The sequence below is a fragment of the Malaclemys terrapin genome, chromosome 16 (assembly GCF_027887155.1).
Source record: "Malaclemys terrapin pileata isolate rMalTer1 chromosome 16, rMalTer1.hap1, whole genome shotgun sequence".
NCBI lineage: Eukaryota > Metazoa > Chordata > Testudines > Emydidae > Malaclemys > Malaclemys terrapin.
Window position 1 is genome coordinate 6982338 of NC_071520.1, and position 24627 is coordinate 7006964.

At 51.3% G+C, this 24627-nt stretch overlaps 1 long non-coding RNA gene across 1 annotated transcript in view; it reads right to left on the reverse strand.

The window, feature by feature from the left end:
* Nucleotides 1-5232: 5232 nt before the first annotated feature.
* Nucleotides 5233-24627, reverse strand: part of LOC128824932 (uncharacterized) — a 92838-nt gene continuing 73443 nt past the window's right edge. The window contains exon 3 of the long non-coding RNA XR_008442546.1: nucleotides 5233-5903. This is a non-coding gene — a long non-coding RNA (uncharacterized LOC128824932). The remainder of the gene's footprint in view (nucleotides 5904-24627) is intronic.

Consider the following 24627-nt stretch of genomic DNA (forward strand, 5'->3'; position numbering starts at 1 on the left):
AAGGTGCACACCTGGGCAGCCACACACAAGAGAATGAAGGGCCACCCACCTAATTAGTGGAGCTGCATAGGCCTGGCTTCACTAATCAGGTGCCTGGACCCTGGAGAAGACGCACATGTAAGGTGAGGTGATGGCCTTGGGGGGAATAAGAGGTAGGTGGGAGGGGGCAGTGGTGAGAAGAGGGGCTGGAGGGAATTTGGGATGTGCAGGGCTGCGGCGGCCAGAGAAAAAGGCGACTTTCCCCAGCTCCAGGACTGTGGCTGCCAGGGAAAGATGGCCCTCCCTTCTAGCCCCAGCTCTGTGGCTGCTGTGGTGGGGGAGAGACCCCCCACTCCTTCCCAGCCCCCACTTAGGAGCTGCTGTGGTGGGGGAGAGAGGGAGAGACCCCCCACTGTCCTTCCCAACCCCAGCTAAGGGGCTGCCACGGAGGGGGAGAGAGGGCACATCCATCGCATTAGAAAGATAAGACTACTGATATCAATATGAGTTGTGTTTTTATTTGTAGAACAAAAAAACATCATGCATCCGAAGAAGTGGGCTGTAGCCCACGAAAGCTTATGCTCTAATAAATGTGTTAGTCTCTAAGGTGCCACAAGTACTCCTGTTCTTTTTGCGGATACAGACTAACACGGCTGCTACTCTGAAACCTGTCATTAATTAAGGGTTTTTTTTATATAGCGCTTTTATCCAAAGCGCTTTACAATAGTTAGCTAACCGTACAAACAACATTTGGAAAGATCATTATGTGGTCCGCTGAGACCCGCAGCAATTTTCAAGTGGTCCATTGAAAAAAAAGTTTGAGAACCACTGCAGTAGCATTCTAAAACCATGCGTTAGAGACCGTGATGCTATTCTTCATGCAGTTAGAGCCAGGAGTTCCCCAAGTCTGAGCAGTGGCAGCCCACAATACAGAGAAAATGAATGTTAAGGGCTTGCATACACAAACTATTAGTTGACAGCAAGCTGGGATATGAATCTATACTGCACTAGCCTGCCACGGACCAACTGTCCAATCCTGCTGCTGCTCGTTAGCTGCTTGTTAAGTGCACTTCGGTCTAGCCCTGTTTCAAAAGACTAGATGGAAGCCCATTAAGGACCCGTTGTCTGGCTAGTGATTTGGAAGGCCCAAAGAGTTCAAGGTGTTTATAAACTTTTTGACTTTCCAACAGTAGATAGTAATAGGCAGGCCCGTGTTTATTTTTAAACAGGGCTCTGGTTTTATTTAGTTACTTGTTAAACAGCCGAAAGCATTTGTTCAAATTGGAAGTGTATGGATTGAACACAAGAAAGAGTAATCAATTCAAAACAAGCATTTATATTGAAATTGTGATGGAGTGATTATGCAAAACAAACTTAGTCAGACCTGATCAAAGTCTCTCTCCTTCTGTAGTCAAAATATTAGAGTTTATTTTTAAAGCAACCTTTGATGGAAAGGAGAAGGTTAATTTTACTCTCACTTCCTTATCCAGTTCTTACCAGACAGACAAGGTGGAGGAGAGACAGGGTGAAATATGGCTTTTGTTGAAGTTTTTGGAACACCCGACTGCTGGTTAGTTACAAGTGGATGCTTTGGCTGGCAAGTGGACCATGACACCCGATGCTTGGACCCTGGTTAGTTAAGATCTGGTCAGGGCTGTCATCTGGTTAGAGCATTTCTCCTTACACAAGGCAGGTTTGGATGGATGCAATATAATTGACTTCATGATTTGATGAAAAGTCAAGAGAAAGAGAACTTCCACTATGTTACAGCATCTGTGAACCCCCAGCACTAAGACACGCCTGCATCACCTCTGCCAGATCACAGAACCTGGGAACCCCCAGGACTGAGACATCCCTACATCCCCTCGGCTAGATCACAGCACCTGGGATTTTGCCATTGACTCACCTCAAACCAATGTCCACTGATTTTGGGCATCCACCTTGAGACACCTTTCAAAGAACCCTAGGGTTAGAAGTAGGGTGCCTTTACGTGCCGGTTTGGCTGGGACAGTCCTTTTTTTAAGCCCTGTCCTGGCAGTCCTGCCTTTTTGGGCAGAAGTGGGCGTTTGTCCCATTTACTCTTGCCCACTTGATTGGGAATTTTTTTGCTGAGCACCTGCGGCTCTGGTTGACTTCAGCTGGAGTTGTGGGTGCTCAGCTGCTCGGAAAATCAGGACTTAAGGCCAGATTTTGAAATGTATTTAGACTCCTAATGATGCAGATCGGCGCCTAGTGGGAATCTCAAAAGCACCTGGGCCCTAGGTGCTTTTGCATCTTTAGGTACCTAAATACCTTTAAAAATCTGGCCCTTCTCAGGTGGGGCACTCAAAACTATGGGCCACTTTTGAAAACATTGGTCTTAACCTCCTATGCCTCAGTTTTCTCTCAGTAGCCTAGGGCCCCGCAGGGAGGTTGGCCTGTGAGTTCATTAATAAATATTCCTAAGATGCTAGGAGATCTTTTTAAATGCAGGCAAATGCAGCAGGTCTGAATGGAGGGCATCCAATCTGGAGAGGTGAAGAGAGAGGAAGGCATCCTGCCCCTAGCACATCAGGGATAACTCATGTACCACATCCCCCAGGTCCCCTCCATAACGTTCCCAGCAGAACTTCATTCCCCAGATACAAAGCACAGCAGCGTTTCATGGTAGCAAGCAAACACCATGGGCCTGATTCTCCAGTGCCTTGCGTCTTGTGCAATCATTTAAGCCAGTGGGTGCAAAACACCATGGTATCAGAGCAGTCGCATTTTATATCCACCTTGCACTTGCCTTGCACGGGTGAAAGTGACTGCGTGCGGTGCAGGACAGCCATGAATCAGGCCCTGTAGCTTTCAGCGCCGCAGTAGCTTTTGGGGCTATTACAGTTGAAACTGACACGATAGATGACCAGACTCCAATGCGTGATCTTCTAGCTCTTTGGCAAACTTGCCTTTTTTTGCTATAAATGATACATCTTTTCTTTGCCCTATTACATTACAAATACGCTGGAAATCTTCGCTTCTGCCAGGCTGTTACTGTAAGCAGTTTGAATGACATCTAGTGGTGAGCTGATGTCAGGGGAGGGCCCTGAAGACACCTTGGGGAGTGGCCAGCAGGGCGGCTGGCGGAGAGGGCCAGAGCAGAGCGCCGCAGAGAGGCGCAGCAGTGATCTCTTGGGGCGATGAGCGACTGCCCGAGCAGCGGAGTGTGTAAGGTGCCTCCTTACCAGGACCGGCTCCAGGGTTTTTGCCGCCCCAAGCGGCGGGGGGGGGGGGGGGGGGGGGGGGGAGGGGGAAGCCACGATCGCAGTTGCGATCGGCGGCACTCGGGCGGCAGCTCCACCGCGCCGCTTTCTTCTTCAGCAGGAATTCGGCGGCAGGTGCTTCCCTCCAAGAGGGACCCGCTGAACAGCCCCAAGCACCTGCTTGCTGGGCTGGTGCCTGGAGCCAACCCTGCTCCTTCCACGCCCCCTTCCACACAGGGGGGGAGGTGAATTCTGCGGATGAACCTCTGAACTCTGGGGCTGCACTGGCCAAGGACAGCAACTATGAGTGGGGTGCAGAGAAGGGATGGGCAGGGACCTGGAGAGGAGAGAGGGAGGGGGTGGGTGGGAACTGGGGAGGGGAGCAAGTTGGGGCTTGCAGGGCTGCTGTGGGCCTCTCACCCGGCCCCGGAGCTCCCTGCTGCCAGCAGGGGGGAGAGAGAAGCCCCTTCCCCAGAGCTAGCTGTTGCCAGCAGAGAGAGGGCTGGGGGGAGTCCTCTGGCCCCAGTCCCCGGGCAGGCTGCCTGCACCCCAAACTCATCCCTAGCCCCACCTCAGAGCCCGCACCCATAGCCAGAGCCCTCACCCTCCCCCCCGCATCCCGATCCTCTGCCTCAGCCCTGAGCCCTGTCCTGCACCCTGAACCCCGCATCCCCAGCTCCATCCTAGAGCCCTCACCCCCGCACCCCACCCTCTGCCCTACCCTGGGCCACCTCCCACACACCGAACCCCTCGGCCCCACCCCACGTGGCTCTCACATTGACGTTTTTTTGCCAAAGTGGCCCCCACTTCAAAAATAGTGACGAGCACTGCCCTAGACAGCGAACCTGGCCCTTGCTACAGCTGCCTCCACCTGGCGGAAGGGTTGGTTTTCCATCTAGGTGTCCTGGTGATTTTACTTCCCCAGGATTGCTTCCAGCTGCCTGTTTTGGTAGCGCCCATTACTGTAGTCACTACACACTTTCATTCCACTGAAGAAAACCAGTATCTACATCAATAAACAATTTAAATACCTCCAGCAGCGATGCCCCTCGTGACCCGAAGAGGGAGCTCTTTGCTTGTCTAATGCCCTAAGATTCAAAATATGATGCACAACAGGGAGTCTTGAAATTGAGGAGTGATTGAGCCGGAGACAGGGTGGAAGGGTGCTGGACATTCACAGGTGTGGTTTGCTCTGATGTTAGTCTGATGGGTGCACCTGGGCCTGGCTGTGTTGTGGGGTGTTTAGACCTGTGGTGGGACCATTGTTGGTAGTTCTACACCCAAAGAATGGCGCACATTTGCCCTTACACACGCTGGGCACATTTGCCAAGCTCTTCTGGCCAGTTCCCTGGCTCTGTGCCACCTGTGCTCTCCCCTATACCCAGGGAATCCCTGGGCAGCTGCCTACAGCTGCTTTGCGCTACTGGCGCTGCAACAGGGAAACCCCCAAACTAACCAAAGAGCCAAGTGACTCCCCCCAGCCCCATCCGGAAAAGACCTAGGGGCTGATTCTGATCTCAGGCCAGCTAAACTCCACTCCTGACTCCTCGCCTTAGAGACCAGTTGGGCTTGTGTTCTCTAGGCATAGGGTCCAGAGGGTGGGGGTAGGGTGGCAGGTGACCAGTTTTCTACTGGAAAGTCTGGTCAAAAAGGGGACCTGACAGTGTCCAGTCAGATCTACTGACTGGACAGCCAACGTCCAGTTTACTGCGGACAGAGGAGGTGGGAGGCACCGGGTCATCACCCGCACCAGGCCCTACTCAGCCAGGGCCACCTCCGGTCTGCACTGGGCAGCTGCAGCTCCCAGCCCTGGCTCCGCAGGCGAGTCCCTCCCGACCCAGGCACAGAGGGGGTGGAAGGGGAAAAGCAGGGAGCGACCGGGGGAGAGGGGAAGAGAAGCGAACGGTGGAGCAGGGCTTTGGTGGAAGATGCGGGGCAGGGCCTCAGAGAAAGGAGCAGGGGAGGTTCTGGCACTTCTGCTGGAGTGTCCGGTTTTTAAATATATAAAGTTGCAACCCTAGGTGGGCTATATCTAGGCATAGTGGGGTGAAGCTGAGCAAAGGGGAAGTTAGATGGACTAGCGCCAACGGAAGGATGGCACAGTGGTTAGGGCCCCTAACCTGGGATTTGGATATCTGGGTTCATGTCCCTGCTCCCCCACGACTTCCTTTGTGACCTGAGGCAAGTCACTTAGCCTTTCTGTGCCTCAGTTTCCCCATCTGTACACCGGGGAGAATAGTCCTGTTCTCTCCCACAGAGCATCTGAGCACCTCACAACACCTATCCTTTAACGGGGACCAGAGACGTATCACAGACCGACTGGCGTGCTGACGGTGAGCTCTGTGAGATGTTGGAACAATCTTCCTGCATTCAGCTGCTGGGGCTGGAGAAAGTACTGGGAAATATACAGCAAGGGGCCAGTCCTACCCTGGCTGGCTAGACCTTCTCCATAGCTGACAGCTCCGATGTTCCTGAGCTTACTAGCCTACTACAGTACGTGCAGCCAGACCCTGTTCCTTTAGAAGTGTTCCTTGGCAGAACGGATATTTGTCAGCAAGCAGCACCCCGTCTCGCTCCCTTCCGAGCTGGTGGGGGCGGGGTCCCATCTGTGGGGTAATGGTCAGCCTGGTCCTCCGCGGGTGTAAGTGAGCGCAGCTCCATTGACTCAGCTGAGGAGCCGGCCCCAGCTCCGGGTCAGTCCTGTAAGACCAAATTTAGGGATTGGGGATGAGTCTCTCCACGTTTTGGGGCCCAATTTGACACCCCAGAAGGTGCTGAGCACCCCCCCGCCCCCGAGAACCAGACTCCATTCAGCTGTTTCAAATGTGGCGCCCAAACCCCCGAGTCACGGTCAGGGGTCAACAGGGTCTGCACAGCTTGCAGCAAGCGACGCCTGGCAAATCAGGGAAGTCCTCTATACCCAGAGGCCATGTAGCATGGGCAGGGGCCATGCCTGCTTCCTCCCGGGGACAATCCAACCTTCCTAGCACCCAGATAGTGCTGCCAAATGCGGACTCAGGTCATCTTCCCCTTTATCTAGCCTGGTACAGAGCCACCCCCTGCCACTCCCCATTTAACAGTGATCTCCCCCCCCCAAAAAAAACCCCTCCCTCCAGGGAGGCACTTCGCACTACTGGCCCCATGACCTTTCCCCACCTCTCCAGCCTAGGAGTGATGCCCTGTCGCTGGGTGACAGCTTTCCTAGGGGGCCTGAGAGCTGCGGGAACGGGCCCCTATGTGGCTGCAGCTGCAGGCACAGGCAAGGGAAGGCAGCAGCCCTGGATAAAGGGTGGGTGATGCCCGCCCTGGCCTTCCCCTGCACTCTTCCTTCCACTTCTTAGAGCCCCCTTGCTTGTCCCCTGGCTGGCAGCATGGGCATCCATGTCTCAGGGGGCTTGGCTATGAGGAAAGGAAGATACCTGTGCTCCAATAACTGTATTGGCAAACAGAGCCCAGCCTTCCCCACGGAGCAGTCTCTGGGCAGTGTCATGGGGCCAGCCACCCGGTCTCCCTCCCTAGCCCCACCTCACTGCCTTTCCCTTCACGGGGCTGTCGGACCCATCACTCGGAATGGGGGCTCACACTGATGCTGGCATGTCCAGACTGTGTCCTTGCCTCCCCAAGCCGCCGTGGGTCCCTGGAGGCCCAGAGCAGCCCCTGCCATCTCTGTATGGAGAGACCGCTCGGCCCAATGACCAGATGGGCTCTCACGAACAGGGATGGATTCAGGAAGGCACCTCGATATTAGACAGTAATTCCATGGCCTTTAACCTGACAAAGGCCCCAGCTCCTCAGCTGGTGGAAATCGGCATCGGCGTCGTGGTGTGGTGATGTCACAATGCCTGCAATGGAGTGGTGCCGATTTATGCTAGCAGCCCAGGCTGTATCCCTACAGGGATGCAAATGACCAGCCACTTCTCTCCCTTTGCAGCTGCCCAGGGGACGTTCAGGGAGATGGAGTGTACTTAACCAACCTGGAATTGGGCCCAGACACCTGGGCTGACTCCCGTGAAAAGTACCAGGGGATCTTTAACATCCGCAAGGGGGCCCCGGCCTCCATTTTCTCTCTCCCGTCCAAAAGCCCGTAACAACGACACCCTGCATTCCTAGTGCCAAGCCTTTAAAAATAATGGGTGGCCTCAAATATCATGAGATTGTTTTTTAATTTGCTTTCTGGACCTTGAGGTTACACTTCGGTCATGTTTTCAAAGCTTTTCTCTAAAATCACACAGGCTAGAAGCTGCATTCATTTTAAAAAGTTAGAGATCCTCACGGACTCCCCTGACTCTGGGAGCTGGGGCTTTAAGACAGACAACAAACATGAGCTAATAGTAGGGTGACCAGACAGCAAATGTGAAAAATCGGGCCGGGGTGTGTGTGTGTGTGTGTGTGTGTGTAATAGGAGCCTATATAAGAAAAAGACCCCAAAATCAGGACTGTCCCTATAAAATCAGGACATCTGGTCACCCTAGCTAATAGCCACTGTTGGACCTATTCTAGATTTTTTTTAACCCAGTTATACTTTTGGCCTTCACAACATCCCCAGCAACAAGTTCCACAGGTTGACTGTGCGTCGTGCGAAGAAGTATTTCCTTATGTTTGTTTTAAATCTGCTGCCTATTAATTTCATTGGGTGACTCCCAGTTCTTGTGTTATGTGAAGGGGTAAATAACACTTCCCTGTTCACATTGTCCACAGCGTTCATGATTTTATAAACCTCTATCATATCCCCCTCTGTTACCGCTTCTAAACTGAAGAGTCTCAGTCCTTTTAATCTCTCCTCCGGTGGAAACTGTTCCATACCCCTAATCATTTTTGTAGCTCCTCCCTATATCTTTTCCAATTATAATATATATTTTTTGAGATGGGGCAACCAGAACTGCACCCCATATTCAAGGTGTGGGTGTACCATGGATTTATAGAGTGCCATGATGATATTTTCTGTTTTCTCTTTCCTAGTAGTTCTTAACATTGGTCGATGTTTTGACTGCCGCTGCACGTTGAGTGGATGTTTTCAGAGAACTATCCACAATGACTCCAAGATCTCGGTCTTGAGTGGTAACAGCTAATTTAGATCCCATCGTTTTATATGTATAGTTGGGGTTATATTGTCCAATGGACGTAACTTTGCATTTATCAACATTGAATTTCATCTGATTTTTTGTTGCCCAGTCACCCAGTTTCGTGGGGGTCTCTGAATAAGGAGGGTGTTAGCCACGACTCCCACCTACTGTAGGAGCTCAGATACCATGGTGATGAGTTAGGCTGGCACAAAGGGGATCTAGGGCAGTATGACAGGGTGTTCTACTCACCGCAGGTATGGGGCCTCCTCCTGTCGGGCCAGTGAACGCCAGCCAGGGCAAGGCCCCAAAGTCACCCAGGGAGCTCACCTATCAGCAGAAGGTTCTGTAGTGCATCGGACACCAACGAAGAGCCGCTCCGTCCCAGCCCAGCAACGGGGGGGTGGGACATGCTGATACCACACCCTGCCAAGCTCTTTGCTTCTCAGAGTGCTTGGCAAAGGCGGGTGAGGATCACGATCCCCATTTTACAGCTGGGGAAACTGAGGCACTGCTAGGGGCAGTGACTTGCTTGAGAGCCTACACCGGGCCCATGGCAGAGCTGGGATGAGAACTCACCTCTCTGAAGGATGTCCTCGGGGGGCCAGATTTTCAAAAGGGCTCAGCTCTCTAAATAAATGAGCAGATTTTCAAGAGAAGCGAGGAGCTGATCCCCTTTGAGAAATCAGGTTCCAGGCGTGGATACCGAGCACTTGGAAGTCTGGGCCCGCTGTCACCCAGAAAGTTTGTTCTTTAACCCTTTCCTTGTTGCAGGACACGCCCAGGACAACTGGCAGTGTGGCAGGTGCACCATGGTTAGGCCAGGCACCCACCAGCCCGCGAATGGAGGTGGAATGAACTCTGCTCCAGGGATCAAATCTAGCATCCAGGAAGGGGTTAAACAGACTGTTTTTTGAAGCAGGCATTTACTGTAGAGACGTGTGTCTTTTAGCGGGTCTGGTCCCTTACAGTCCTTTAAATAGGCTCCACCGAGGACCCTTGGGATTCCCAGAAAGTGCACAAGCAGCTGCGTCTTTGCTCTCCCGCTTCCCCCCATCATCTCCGTGATGGTGGCCATCAGATCAGCACAATCAGGGCCTCTAATGGACTGGTTAGCCACAGCTCTGGCTGTTACTCTCCTGCCTTCTTGATTCCCTGGACCTCTCTCTGTCACGGCCATCAAGAAGCAGGGGGTTGGGGAGGGGGGTGAATGGTGACACCGAATTGCGCTTCGAACAGGAGAGGGGAAAAGAGGGCTATTAACAAGATGGTCCTTCTGTACGTTCAACTCGAACTGTCACAAAGCATTAGGCGGCCTGCTCATCGGAGGAGCTGGACAGGGAATGGCACAGCGCAAAAGAGCAGGGGTCACCTTGCTGTTAAATAGTATTATGGGCTGCCTGCAGCCGAGCGGCTGAACTTTCAAAACCACCTTCGGAACGGGAGCCTGAGAGCCTTGGGGCCATTTTGCAGCAGGGGGATGGTGGGTCTGCGATTCTCCCCCGGGTGGTTAATACACCCGGAGAAAAAAGGACGTATGCTTTTCGATTTGGTCCTTGAAGTTTAGCCGGCAGGAATCAGGGTGAAAGAAAGGTCGATCCTTTAATAAGACAGGCAGATACTGCAGCTCCTACGTACAACTAGGTAGGGACGTAGAGGGAAGTCACGGCCTGATTCAAAGCCCGTTGACATCTGTGGAAAGACTCTTCTATGGGCTTTTTGACTCTTAGTACATAGCAGCTAGGAGGTGGAATCCTGTAACCAGCTGGTAGAGCCCATGGGAGGCCATGAATCCCAGCCCATCTGGCAAGATTGGGGAGCCAGAATGGCTATGATCAGCCGGCTCCTGCAGAAGCCGTGATCCTGGAGGTAGGAGGGACACTGGCTGCAACTCCTGCACTGAGACAACTTGGAGAACTTTGCTCATCAGAGATGCAGAGTTTTCCAGGCTTTGTAACTGCTAGTCCAGGACTGGAAGGATGGACGCAGCCCCGGGGGAACCTTCATGCTTGTCTGATCAGGAGCAACTTGTCTGGAGCTGGACGCTGGTGAAGGTGAACAGGGAAGGTAAGACCCCAAGGGAAGTTCCGGTGAGTGCCCCTGCTGAGTCACCGAGACGGTTCTGTGTCAGGCGGTCCCATGCCACTCCTTTCCCTGGCAACAAGTAGATAGCCAGAGCTCTGAGAGGCGCCCTATAGCAGCTCCATGCCAGGAGTAGGGATGGAGAACCAGCGAGTGGATCAGTACCACTTGGATCAGTAGGGAGTTCATACTAGAGCTTAACTGTTGTCCCTTTCTGTCCCCCAAGGACCCACAAGCAGGAGACCATTTAACAAGGTGTTGGAAGCAGATCCACAACAAGTCAATTTCCCTCCCCAAGTGACCAGAGCCAGTTTCTTCCAGACCGGATGAAGCTTTAATGAACTCACTTGCATTCGCACATGCATCACCGCCCCGTGTCAAGCCTGCCGGAGTGGACAGCACTTCCCCTTAGTAGATGAGTTAATGAAGCTCCTTCCTAGCTCATTGAGGAGAGCCCTGTATTTCTGGGGGCCAATGGCTGTGTGGGATCTGTACCCGACGCCCCCTCGCTGTGGTTAATTCATGTCCCCAGTGTTAGTGTATGTTCACAGGCAAGAGCTGCTACAGTGGCCGTGACAATCTCCTCTCTACAAAGGCGAGGGGCTGAGTATATTCCAGAGTCCATGCCAGAGGGAGCCTGGGGATCTGTATTCTAGTTCCTCCTCTGCCTTTTCCCAGCAGGTTGGCCTCTTGTCTGGGCCTCTGTTTTCTGGCCGGGAGCGACAGCCTTTGCTCACACAGAGGCACCTGACAATCAGCTAGTCTGGAAGGTGGTTCACTGATTCAGCATTGCTTAATATGCTAGGCACACAGAGCGTGCGTGCGTGCGTGCGTGCGTGCGTGTGTGTGTGTGGGACGGGGGGGAGAGTTGCCCTCCCAGTGCCACATTATATCCCCCCTGACATGATGACATGCCAATGGAATTCCAGCACTTCCGAGAACGCCCCCACTTTCTGCCTCAGTGAAGCCATGCACAAGGTCTGCATGTTTAACAAACCCCGGCGACCTCCATACAAACACCACGGAAGGATCAAAGCTGGGGCATTCAGCCCCAAAAGCACAGGTCCTTAACACCGAAACTAAAGGAATAACTCCCTCAGGTCTGACTTAGTAGCAGGCTGTTACAGTTACTAGCTGAACCACTAGTGGGAGACATGATCGCACACACTAAGTGTCTTACACTCGCATCTATCCCCTTCATTTTCCCCCAACAGTTGTGTTATACAGCCATGGTCGAAGCCGGGGGTGGTGGCTGGTCTAAATTCTGCTGCTGTTGAATATGCTTAAACTATTCATATTATTACAGTAGTAACCAGAAGCCAGACCCCTACTGCGCTAGGCACTGTACACATTACATGAGGTCGTCCTTACCTAGAAAAACTTACAGCTAAGGCTGGTCGAAATATTTTCGTCAAAACTGTTTATTGGTGGAAAGTTGGATTTTGATGAAGTGATTTTTTTTTGGCTAAAATTTCAATTTTTCAGTGAAAAACTGAACACCTGAAAAACCAAAATATTTCAATCTGGAAATGATGCCATGGTGCCTCATGGTAATTGCAGCTTGGTGGCCTCATGTACCTGTTGGCTCTATGGGCTTGTCTCTCTGACCAGAGTACATCTCCCAGGATTCACCATGGCCTCCCATGATGCACTGCCTCCCTTCTCCAAGAGCTGGGACCATGGTGCACCATGGGAGATGGAGTATGACCACTGAGCCTGGCCTACAGTGGAGAATGTGAGCATGAGGAACCCAGAATTCAGCTCCTGTGAGGCACCCCAGCAGCACTTCCAAACTGAAATCTTGGGGTTTGACTAAAATTCTTGGGTTTTGAATTTTTCTCCCCAAAATTGAAATTTTGCATGGAAACCTCATCTCCCATTTTCCAAACAGCTCCACTTACAAAATAAGTTTACAGACAGCACGTAAAACAAAGATGGAGGCACACAAGGAAGCAAGTGCTCTTGTGGTAGCGTGACAGGGCTTATGAGATGAAAGTCCAGCCAAATATCCCAGACACAGAACATCCACCTGACTCTCCTCATCTGGGCATGGTGGCAGCAGAAGGGTCTCTGCTGTGCTGTCATTTCCTCTCAAACAGCATTTCTAAACTGCTAGTTACAGTTCAAAAATCAAATACCGCTTGCTTTTGGGCCTTGCTGTCATTAACAAGAACGTGGTGGGAGGCTGTGTTGTCTAGCGGTTTGAGAACCAGTGAGTTTTCATCTACACTATGCGCCACTGGTGGCGGCATGTAGTGTACATGTAGCTACATGCCACAGTGAAACATGAGCTGCATGTGCACTGTGGGGCATAGCTACGTATGGCAGTGAAAGGCTCTGGTAGCAGGGAACGGTTCAGCCTTTCCCCACTGCCTTCCTCCACCAGAGCCTTTCCCCATGGCAGGCAAAGACTCGAACAGTGGGGATGCAGCGGACAGGGACGCACTGCTTGGGAGAGCAGGGTCATGTAGTAGATACCCACATCCTCCAGGCATGTCTTTATTCCCCTAAGCCGTGCCTTATGGTCTCCACTGCTATTTATATCCCTGCTGGGGGCCCACATGGGTACGTGGTCTATATGCTGCTGAAAGATGCATGGCATGTAGAGGTGCCCTTAAGGCAGATTTCTGAAGGCTCAGAACTCAGCCTCCCAAGCGCTGTTGAAAAACTGTCCCTTACTCTGGTGCCTAAATGGGACATGAGCTCTTTCGAAAGCCCGATCCTTCGCAGCTCTGATTCGTTAGAGGTACGGAACATTCCCAGTGACGAAACTCAGACCCTTACCTTCTCCCTGGGCTTGTTTCCCTCTGTTAAATGAAGATAATGGGCTAAATTCATCCTTGGTGTAACGCCATTGAAGTCAGGGATGGATTTGACCCAGCTTTAGAAGGTGCTTTGAGATCCGCAGCGGGAAGACACTCTCGCCCTGTGAAGCGTTAGTAGTCAGTATTACTCTGGAAGAGAGTTGGTAGACGTTGCTGTTTCCTTTCGTTTGCCACGTGCGGCGGCAGGCTGAATGCGAACTGGCTGCTGGGTAGCAGAGGAGGCCAGGAAGCCTGCATTGTATGCGAGCAGCGACGGGAGTGAAGGGTTGGCAATGCTCCGGCTTCCTGAAGGGGCACCCGCAGCTGACACTGATCAACGTCATTCCCACCGGGCAGCTGCTGCGATTCATAAACAACCGGCGGTTACATTGGAGTGGGGAAAGAAAATTAAAGGCCCCGTTGAATGACAGGGGAGCCTTTGAAATGCAGTGATTTATAGGCCTGCCCTCTCCCCGCCCCTCCTTCAGAGGAGTTCTCCAGCACAAGGATCTGAACAGAGAAGCAGAACTAGGAGGCTTCTTGAAGGGCCTCCATCACCTCTCTCGTTTCTTGAGCAGGGCTCCCTGATGAACATCCGTTCTTTGGTCCATGCACCGACGCACCAAGAACAAAGGTGGGCAAGAGGGAATCCCCTGTACTGCGTATCTCTTGGGCTGCTGAGACTCGGCCCAGCCTCCTGTGCTGCCGCCGGTCCCATTCTGATCAGGAAGCAGATAATACTTGTGCCAGCGATCGGGTGATTAACCAGCCACGCGGAATAACTTTGCTGCGCTGGTGGCTGTGAGGTTGGACTGCTGCAGGGTTACGGAGGGCAGGAATGGACGAATGCGAGTTTGTTCCTGTTTGATACAAACACACTCCTCTCTGGAAGAGTATTCTGGGAAAGGGCAGCAAATGGAAATGCTTGTATGTCGGATCCCCATCCCCTGCCCTGGGCTGGATTGTGGGTCTTCCAAATGTAAACCCTGTGGGGCCAAGATTCTCTCTCTGTCCGTTTGTAGAGTGTCTGGTACAATCGGGGTCCCCTTCCCGGTACAATCGGGGTCCCCTTCCTAACTGGAGCCATGGAGTGCTTTCATAATAATGTGATAAACCCATAATCAATAACAATAGCAAATAGGTGGGTTGGGATGTGGAGCCTCCCCCCACAACCAGGTCACGTATTTGAATTAGCCTGTGGAACTCACTGAGAACAAAAGCTTAAAGCTATTCAGAAAGGGACTGGACATTGATATGGATAATAAGCAAAATGCCAGAGTTAGTGTGGTACAGATTAAAAAAAATGAACCAGAGTTTTGGAAAGGACACAAACCCACCTGTGCTTCTGCAATACTACTAGTACTAATCATTATGATGGGCATAACCCAGACTGTAACTACCAGGGGTTAAGAAGAAACTTTCCCTGGAGGCAGGTTAATCCATCACTGTCTGCTGGGGGAGGTGGGGCCGGGGGAGGCTCTTGCGCCTTTCTCTGACGCAGCTGGTCTTGCTAGTGACAGCGAGGTCTAGGTGCTCTGATCCGCTCTGGCAATTCCTATGGTCCTAAGGATCCAGAAATCATTATTATCTGATGACTGTTCAGCAGCCTCTGGGAAATGAGTCTCACTTCACCTGCTGGTGGACAGATCTGTCTACCTAACTAATGTCACCACCACAACGGGCACTCGCCAGGGACAGAAAGGGAAAAGGGATCTAGGGCTTATAGTGGACCACAAGCTAAATAGGAGTCAACAGTGTGATGCTGTTGCAAAAAAAGCAAACATGATTCTGGGATGTATTAACAGGTGTGTTGTGAGCAAGACACGAGAAGTCATTCTTCCGCTCTACTCTGCGCTGGTTAGGCCTCAGCTGGAGTATTGTGTCCCGTTCTGGGCACGGCATTTCGAGAAAGATGTGGAGAAATTGGAGAGGGTCCAGAGAAGAGCAACAAGAATGATTAAAGGTCTTGAGAACATGACCTATGAAGGAAGGCTGAAAGAACTGGGTTTGTTTAGTTTGGAAAAGAGAAGACTGAGAGGGGACATGATAGCAGTTTTCAGGTATCTAAAAAGGTGTCATAAGGAGGAGGGAGAGAACTTATTCACCTTAGCCTCTCAGGATAGAACAAGAAGCAGTGGGCTTAAACTGCAGCAAGGGAGGTCTAGGTTGGACATTAGGAAAAAGTTCCTAACTGTCAGGGTGGTTAAACACTGGAATAAATTGCCTAGGGAGGTTGTGGAATCTCCATCTCTTGAGATATTTAAGAGTAGGTTAGATAAATGTCTATCAGGGATGGTCTAGACAGTATTTGGTCCTGCCATGAGGACAGGGGACTGGACTCGCTGACCTCTCGAGGTCCCTTCCAGTCCTAGAATCTATGAATCTATAAACGTATGTGGAGATTGGCTGCTCCGACATTGGAGCAGGATGGTAAAACATGGATAAGACTGACCTCTCCCTCTAGGTGGTTCCTCCAAGACAGAGGGGAGGTGCATATGGGAGGTTTTCCCTGCACCTGTCTAAGGTACTTATATTCATAGGACCCAAGCACCTCACAATCTTCAACATACTGATACTCCAGACTGTGAACCCCATTTTACAGATAGGTAAGTGAGGCAGAGAGAGGCTAATTGATTTTCCCAAGCTCCCACCTGCCATAGCAGGGAATCAAACCTGTGTCCCCTAAGCTGCAGGCTAGTACACAAGCCCCTGGACCACCCTGCCCCTTAGTTCTCACTTCCTGAGGGTGCAAAGCCAGCCTCTTTCACTAGCGCTATGTTCACTGACGATGGCCACCCTTGTGGCTGTGGTTGGGACCCTCCATTTGTGTGTGCAAGGTGGGTCAGGAGAAGGGAAGCCACCCAGCAGTGCCCCCCAGTCCCTCTTCCCAACACGCTTCTACCCTCAGCTTCCTTCTCTGGGTGCTGTGTGTGTAAAGGGGCTTGGGGAGGGTCCACGCAGCAGCTGCCTTTGATCAGCCTAACATGTGGGAGACAGGAATGCCGCCTCATGATCAAAGGTGGGAACTCGGTGACAGCCAGGACTTGGCAAAACCTCATCCGTATTAATACACGGGGGTGGGATTACCAACCCACCCAAGCAGCCCAGTCTGCGGCCAATCAAGGCTCCAGGGGAGGAATCTCTGCCCACAAGGCGGGGGAGGGAGAGGAGAGATGCCCCTGCACTGTTTCACAATCAGTGCACTTACAGATAGAAGAAATACACAAGCTGCCTAGTCCCTTCTATCTGCCCAGCCAGGGCAGCTGTGCTCCTTGCACTGGGGTATTGGGGGCTTTAGTCACGCCCGTTCGGCAAGTATCAAGCAATGGGCTTCCGCCTAAGCTGCAGGACCCCGTTACCCTGTCCGAGGCTCCCCATACACAGCTGTGCCGATGCCCCTCAGTCCTGCCCAGCTAGTCAGCCCTGGATTCTCCCCACCACAGCTCTGCCAGTGCTGACGTACAGCACCCCTTCTTATACCAGTCCATGGGCCCCCACGCCACCCTGCCTGTGCTACCCCCGCAGCCTGCGATCGGTCCTCTGTCCCCAAACCTCCACAACCTGGGAGCTGCACATCTGGCTCTTCCAAACCCAGGGGGGATTAAGAAAGGCCCCCGTTTGTGTCCCATCAGGGAATTATTTCGAGGCACAGGCCCAGCAGCCAATCAGGTAGAAGAACCCACATTTTGAGAGGAGGGTGAGAAAAAAATAAACCGAGGTGGCTGTTTTTGAAGACACTGACCCCTGTGTCCTTGGACGCCAGCCAGAGGGAAGCCGAGTCACCCAGAAAGGATGATAACACCAAACACTGGGAGTATGCCGAGCAGGGGGCACACAGGGCGCAAGACTATCTGCAGCATTTCATGCTTCCACAGACTCGCATCCATCTGATCATGCCCGGCTCCTTTTCCTTCTGCGTATCCACGGTGACGCACATTCTTCTTTCCCTTTCAAGATTTCTAGAAAGAACAAAGCATCTGGGAACTAAACAGCAAGCGGGTTAGCTGGGGAGACATGTTCTGGTGGCAAAGAGCATAGATAGCACATAAAACGCCTTGGAAGGATTCGCTTTTTAATGGTAAATGTCGATTTCACCGTGCATGAACAAACGGATGAAAAAGTATTTCCACTGATAATCATCCAAATTTACCGATAGGCAGAGTAAGAAAGGCTGCTTGACAACGTATTTGAGTTTGAGTTAAGGATATTTACTCTGTGTGTTTTGCCATGGGATGTTGAGAATGTGTGTTTTAGCCATTACGAAGCTTTAACACTTTGAATCTCAACATCAACTGTCATTAAATGATTATTGGCCGACCCCCTATAACGTCCCATAAGAAAGAAAGTTTAAAGTGATAAAAATAGGGGGATGGATGCTTAAAACCATAATTTTGCACAACTGCAAAAATTTAACGGATAAAAATTTAAAAATGCTTGAAAACAAACATTGATATCATCCAGCTACGTTATTTTTTAAAAATCGATCACATATTGCCACGCCTGCACGCGCACCAAGTGCATCGCTCCCAGGTTATCATTCTACCTGTTCCTCCCCAGTCCCCCAACAAACAGCAGATCCTTTAGTTGTCTCCCCAGCAGGCAGGACATAGGAGAGAGCCAGGGAGGTAGATGCTGGCTTCCAAATCTCAGATCAGTTGAGACCCTCGGGCACAAGCCATCCAGCCTACACAGGGCCCCGCTCCCAGCTACAGGACACACAGACTGCAGAGGGGCACTTGCCCTGGGAGATAGGGGCATCATTCAGGCCCACCCAATCCTAGGAGCGCATACTGCTGAAAACCGGAGACTGACGCCCTCCTCCCATGTTCGCAAAGGGCAGCTGCCAGGGCTTGGGACACTGCTTTTAAGCTCAGAGACTTTCCCAGTCAATCCAATTCCCAGCCTCCAGCCCTGGCTACTAGCCTCCCTCAGTTAATCCCTTCTTGACCATACTGCCCCCACCTGGTAAGAAGAGGGAAAGAAATAGGACCCAGAGCCTAGGGGCAAAGGACCGTTCCAATGGTTGCTCTGCCCCCTCTGTACAGACAGCCTGTTCCCTGATACTTTGCGCCTGAGATGGCAGAGGGAGGGATGTCCTAACACTTTTATCGCCCCCATAAAGATAAGGAGAGGGTTAAAAGGTCACTGGCTATAAAAACAACTCTGAGGAAAAGGGAAAGTGGCCAAGTCCAGTTAAACGCCTCTTGAGAGACAGCTGGGTTCTAGAAAAGGGGAAACCCACGTCCACTCTCTTCCCTCCATTACGGACTCAAGTGTCCCACTAGGTCATGTGGCCTAGGTACCTGTATAAGGGTGCAGGATTTGTGGGTTTGCCTTCAGCCCGTGAACCAGTCCGATGTCACCTTCTCTCTCTTTTCCCCCCCAACCCATTGTGCAGAGAGATCCTTGCTGTTAGTGTGGGAAACTCCTCTGGGGGAATTGGCTTGATTGAGCTGTAACAAGCAAGTCAGGACAGTTAAAGGCAGGATTCTCAGCCAGGGAACTCCCTGCTGATGGAGAGAAGAGTGAACTGCTGCATCCGCACAACACGGGCGCACTCAAAACTCTTCGCTTCACCCACAGTGCAGCAGCACCAGAGTCTAGCAGAATTGGACTCGAGGGGGAGGACGTCACTGCAGCGTTAACACAGGGGATCAGCCCCAGGGTAGCCTAGCCACAGTACAACACCCAACCCAGGTTGTGTCCTTACAGGCGCTCTGCTCCGCCGGGCGTTGCGGTGGACTGCTGGGGGCACATCCCAGGATTCGTTGTGCTGCAATAAACTGAGCTGCTCTTTGAGTCTTTCCCAGGGAATTGTGGGAGAACTGGTCTGTTTTTGATTGTGCCTTACACTACAGAAGCAGAGTGGGCCAGACCCTGGACTGGGATCAGGGGACGTAGGTTCTGTTTCCCCGTCCATCAGGGGACTGTTGCCTCTCGTCTTAGACTTAGATTGTAAGATGTCAGGGACTGTCTTTCTGCTGGTGCAGCGCTTAGCACAATGGGATTCTGGCGGGGTTTTGCGAGGAATACAAATAACAGTATCTACAACACAACAACTTTACCTTTAAGGCACAATTTAGGCCCTCCTAGAAACACATAATGACATATGAAGCATGAGAAGAAATCTGGAGCTATGTCAATATGACCACCTAGCTCTTAGACAACACTCCTCATCAGTCAAACCCAAAGGAAGTGGGTATCCTCATCTCCATTTCACAGAGGGGGAAACTGAGGCACAAAGAGGGACTTGCCCAAGGTCACTCAGCAGGTCAGTGGCAGAGCCAGGATTAGGAACTGGGTCTCCAAAGTCCCAGTTTGGCGACCTAGCCACTTAGGCACTCTGCCCCTTACACTGCGGTAATAGAATCACACCAATGGATCGAAGAGCAGAAGCCGGTTCCTTGAGTGAGAGAGACGTGGTTTTATATTAGGCTCATCCCCAAGTTCTGGCCCATGCTGACCTCTCCTGTCTGTGCTCACTCTTAGCAAATTCAGCCACGCCCAGCAAGCAGCTTTGGGCAGGAGAACGAACATGCTGCTACCATCATGGTGCCTACAACACCCAGGTGCAACACTTCTACCAAAGCTCCATCCAGCCCTGAGCTTTTCCATTTCCTTTCACATACATTTTTTTTTGGGGGGGGGGGGGGGGGGGCTGTCCCATTACTTATGTAAGTATTTATTTTTGTTGAACAAGGCACCACTGTCATTGTAAAAAAAAGAACCATTTAAAGGCCTGATAAGTATTAATCGTGGGGGGTCACTCTCTACCCAGCGGGGTCAAAGATTACTTCCTCACACTTGGCTGCCTGATAATAAGTCAATCAGGGCTGGGGTTTCGAGACAGAATTTATCAGCAGGCTCTGGGAAAGTAAAGAGATGAAGGTGGCTGCTAATCCCAAAGCCAGGTGATAATGGAGGGACCACGCCAGGGGGTATAGCAGAGAGTGAGCCTATGTGCCCTGGGTATCTTGGCTTTAGGTGTCATGGACCATGCACAGGCAGCACGGTGTGCATGTGAGAGAGATTATGGGAGGTAAATAGCAATAGAAAATTGAATCCCAGAGAGAACTTGTCTTTCTATAAGAAATCTACTCAAGGTCTGTAGTACAAACCTTAGAATATCAGGGTTAGGATGGACCTCAGGAGATCATCTAGTCCAACCCCCTACTCAAAGCAGGACCAAGCCCCAGATCCCTAAATGGTCCCCTCAAGGATTGAGCTCACAACCCTGCCTTTAGCAGGCCAATGCTCAAACCACTAAGCTATCCCTTTTTTTAAAAAGCAACAGTATTTTGCACAGGAATGATCCCAAAACACAACAGCTTCCAACTCCGCAGCACCAGAGCCATCAAACTAGAGGACTGCTTCAGCATTTGGAGCTGCTAGGAGTGAACGACTGGTGTAGCCGTAGCTCTGGACGGGGCACTGCTTCTCCATCTCGCAATTCCACAGAAGGGCAGGTAGAACCAGGAAGTCCTGGGGGCGTCCTAGCCATGCTCCTGATCTGGATTGTGGAATAGTCAAAAAAAAAGACCCACCCAAAAATCCACAGTGGGTTTTGCACTGAGCTCAGCGCATGCCAGGACAGAACTGTGGTCCAGGCCGAGCAGTGTGGACACTCGCACTGTGTAAGCTCGTTCTCATTATCTGACTGCAACAAAGTAACCCAGGGCCCTGGGCTTCTGATGGATGAAGGATGGAGTTGCAGGGTGCAAGGAGCTCCCAAATCCCACTCCTCGTGGGCCCCAGAGCCTGGCAGTGCATCCCCAGCATTTGGCCCTCTCACCACTCTTTTACTTCCAGACGCTTTGCAGACATTAGTGAAGCACCCACGGAGGGAACGTCTACACTGCGACCCAACCGAGCTTGTGCCCTAAAATAGCAGAAGAGCTGCAGCAGGTCAGGCTACCTGCCCGAGGAGAATGTCGCCTGAGACACGAGGTTTATGCTCGGATGGCTGGCCTCTGCCACCATCCGGGCCACTGCGCTATACTGCTATTTTTAGCACATCAGCTCGATCAGGGCTAGTGCGGGTACATAATTCCCAGCTCGGGCAGATGCCTCCAGCTGCAACGTAGACGTACCTTAATTGCCCACTCTAGAAGACGCCAGGCAGTGCATTCCCTGCGCTCCGCTGCACCAGCAATTGAAGGCTTGCCAAACCTGCGTCCTTCAAGCCATTCCCTCCCTATGCAGCATGCCAAAGAATGGCTTTGCTTTGCCGGGCCTGATGCCCCGAAGAACACACAGTACTGAAGGGAAAGGTTTGTACGACTTCCCTATTGCACCCCCGCTGAGCTTGGGACTCTACTGTGGTAGACGTGAACACACACACTGGAGAGACAGTTCCTGTCCTGAAGATTCTACGGTTTAACTACATAAGACAGACAAAATCAAACCAACCAGATAGCTTTCTTTGACAGGTAACAAGCCTTGCGGATGGTGGGGAAGCAGTAGACGTGGTATATTTTTACTTTAGTAAAGCTTTTGATACTGTCTTGCATGACCTTCTCATAAACAAACTAGGGAAATGCAACCTAGATGGAGCTACTATAAGGTGGGTGCAAAACTGGTTGGAAAAACCATTCCCAGAGAGTAGTTATCGGTGGTTCACAGCCATGCTGGAAGGGCATAATGAGTGGGGTCCCGTAGGGATCAGTTCTTGGTCCGGTTCTGTTCAATATCTTCATCAATGATTTAGATCAGGGGTCGGCAACCTTTCAGAAGCAGTGTGCCGAGTCTTCATTTATTCACTCTAATTTAAGGTTTTGCGTGCCAGTCATACATTTTAACGTTTTTAGAAGGTCTCTTTCTCTAAGTCTATAATATATAACTAAACTATTGTTGTATGTAAAGTAAATAAGGTTTTTTAAATGTTTAAGAAGCTTAATTTAAATTGAAATTAAAATGCAGAGCCCCCCAGACCGGTGGCCAGGACCCAGGCAGTGTGAGTGCCACTGAAAATCAGCTCGCATGCCGCCTTCGGCACACGTGCCATAGGTTGCCTACCCCTGATTTAGATAATGGCAGAGAGAGTACACTTATAAAGTTTGCAGCCAATACCAAGCTGGGAGGGGTTGCAAGTGCTTTGGAGGATAGGATTAAAATTCAAAATGATCGGGACAAGCTGGAGAAATGGTCTGAAGTAAACAGGATGAAATTCAATAAGCACAAATGCAAAGTACTTCACTTAGGAAGGAACAATCAGTTGCACACATACAAAATGGGAAATGACTGCCTAGGAAGGTGTACTGCAGAAAGGGATCTGGGGGTCATAGCTAAATATGAGTCAACAGTGTAATGCTGTTGCAAAAGAAAAAAAAAAAGCAAACATCATTCTGGGATGTATTAGCAGGAGTGTTGTGAGCAAGACACGAGAAGTAATTCTTCCGCTCTACTTGGCGCTGATTAGGCCTCAATTGGAGTATTGTGTCCAGTTCTGGGCGCCACATTTCAGGAAAGAATTGGACAAATTGAGAAAGTCCAGAGAAGAGCAACAAAAATGATTAAAGTCTAGAAAACATGACCTATGAAGGAAGATTGAAAAAATTGGGTTTGTTTAGTCTGAGAGGAGACATGATAACAGTTTTCAGATACATAAAAGGTTGTTACAAGGAGGAGGAAGAAGAATTGTTGTTCTTAACCTCTGAGGATAGGACAAGAAGCAATGGGCTTAAATTGCAGCCCATTTAGGTTTAGGTTGGGCATTAGGAAAAACTTCCTGTCAGCGTGGTTAAGCACTGGACTAAGTTGCCTTGGGAGGTTGTGGAATCTCCATTACTGGAGATTTTTAAGAGCAGGTTAGATAAACACCTGTCAGGAATGGTGTAGATAATAGTCCTGCCATGAGTGCAGGGAACTGGACTAGATGATCTCTCAAGATCCCGTCCAGTCCTATGATTCTATGAAAATGTGGGAGGGGAAACTGAGGCCCAGAGCAGGGAAGTGACTTGCCCAAGGGCACCCAGAAGGTCAGTGGCTGAGTAAAGAATAGAACCTAGATTCCCTTTTCCCAGTCCAGTGACTGGCCCACTTTGCTCCTGATACTTACAGAAGCAATCAAGGATCCAAGCCAATATTTACTTGCTGAAGGGTTTGCAGGGGACACAGGAAGTCAGCTGCCACATGGCTAGAACTGCAGGCTGGTAGTCAGACCTGCAAGAAAAGGCAGGAACCTGTGGTCACTCCCAGAGGCAGCCGCCTCCCCCTTAGCTTCCCAGGTGCTAGAAACCAAAGTAGGCTCCTTCTGGCTGGGTTCAGGGCAGCAATTTGTTACCAACAGGTACAGCAAGAATTAGGTGGGTGTGGGGGACAGGAGAGAGAGAGAGAGATGCAGAGAGAGGAAAGAAGGAGAAACAGATGAAAGAAGGGTGAGAAAGGAAAACTCAGCAGCAACTCTAAAAGCCAGGAGGAGTTGGCGTGAAAGGAGAGAGGTGCGGGCACAGGGGAGCGAAACAGACAGGAAAGAAAGAGAGGAGAGCATTGCATTGGCACAGCCTGTCAACACGACAGAGCAGGGAAAGGCTCCGAGGCAGCACTAGGGACAGGTCATTGCTGACACTTCAACATGGCAGGAGACCAACTAACTGAGCAGACAAGCCCCGTGCTGAGAGAGAGCAGGAGGAGGACGAAGGCTGAGATCAGAGCCCCTCAACACAGAACCAGCTTGGCATCCCCTCGGCGAGGACACAGGCCCCCCTCGTGCCCCGGGGAGCCAAGGCGCTGTCAGGGGGGCAGGTGTGGCAGAGTGACTGCTCCTTTCTCTCTCACCAGAGGACAGGCCATGCGCCTTGGCAGCAGCAGGAAGGCCTCAGTGTCAGCTCTGGGGGAAGGTTTGGATCTCGCCCCCCCCGGCCCCTCCGACATGCATCTTGCAAACACTTTCCCTATCAGAGAGGCTTTACATGGCGAATATTGAAAGCACCTGCCTGCCCTGGAATGGAATCAAAGGCCCTGGCGTGCCATTTGAATGGAACAATTATCCCCAGCCAAATGCTGTGCAAAAGAATGTAGGGCACCGTCTCATTTGGGAGCCCCCAAATAGGAGCAGAGTGCAATTAAAATAAGCAATGCCAGATGGTTTATTAGCAAATACAGAGCTGGGGGCCGAGATTTGTTTACACATTCCAGTAAGCGGCTTGGGAGCTAGTATATCACAGGCACGCTCCCCTGCGCGCGCACACACCAGATGATGGAGCAGGGGGGTATTTTATTTGTTGAGAAACGTGGCGTGCAGATACTGCGGCCGTGAGCTCATCAGTCCAATCGGTGGGATTAGATTCGATTATTGCATTACCACAAAGGATAAGCCCCGGAGAACGGTTGCATTCGATTAATAGAATGTAAGGCCAGAAGGGATCTAGTCTGACCTCCTGAACATCACAGGCCAGGACATCGGAGCCAGTGAGCTCAAGACCCTGCGTTTGGCTAAAGCATCGCTTCCAGAAAGGCATCGTCCAGTCCTGATCTGAA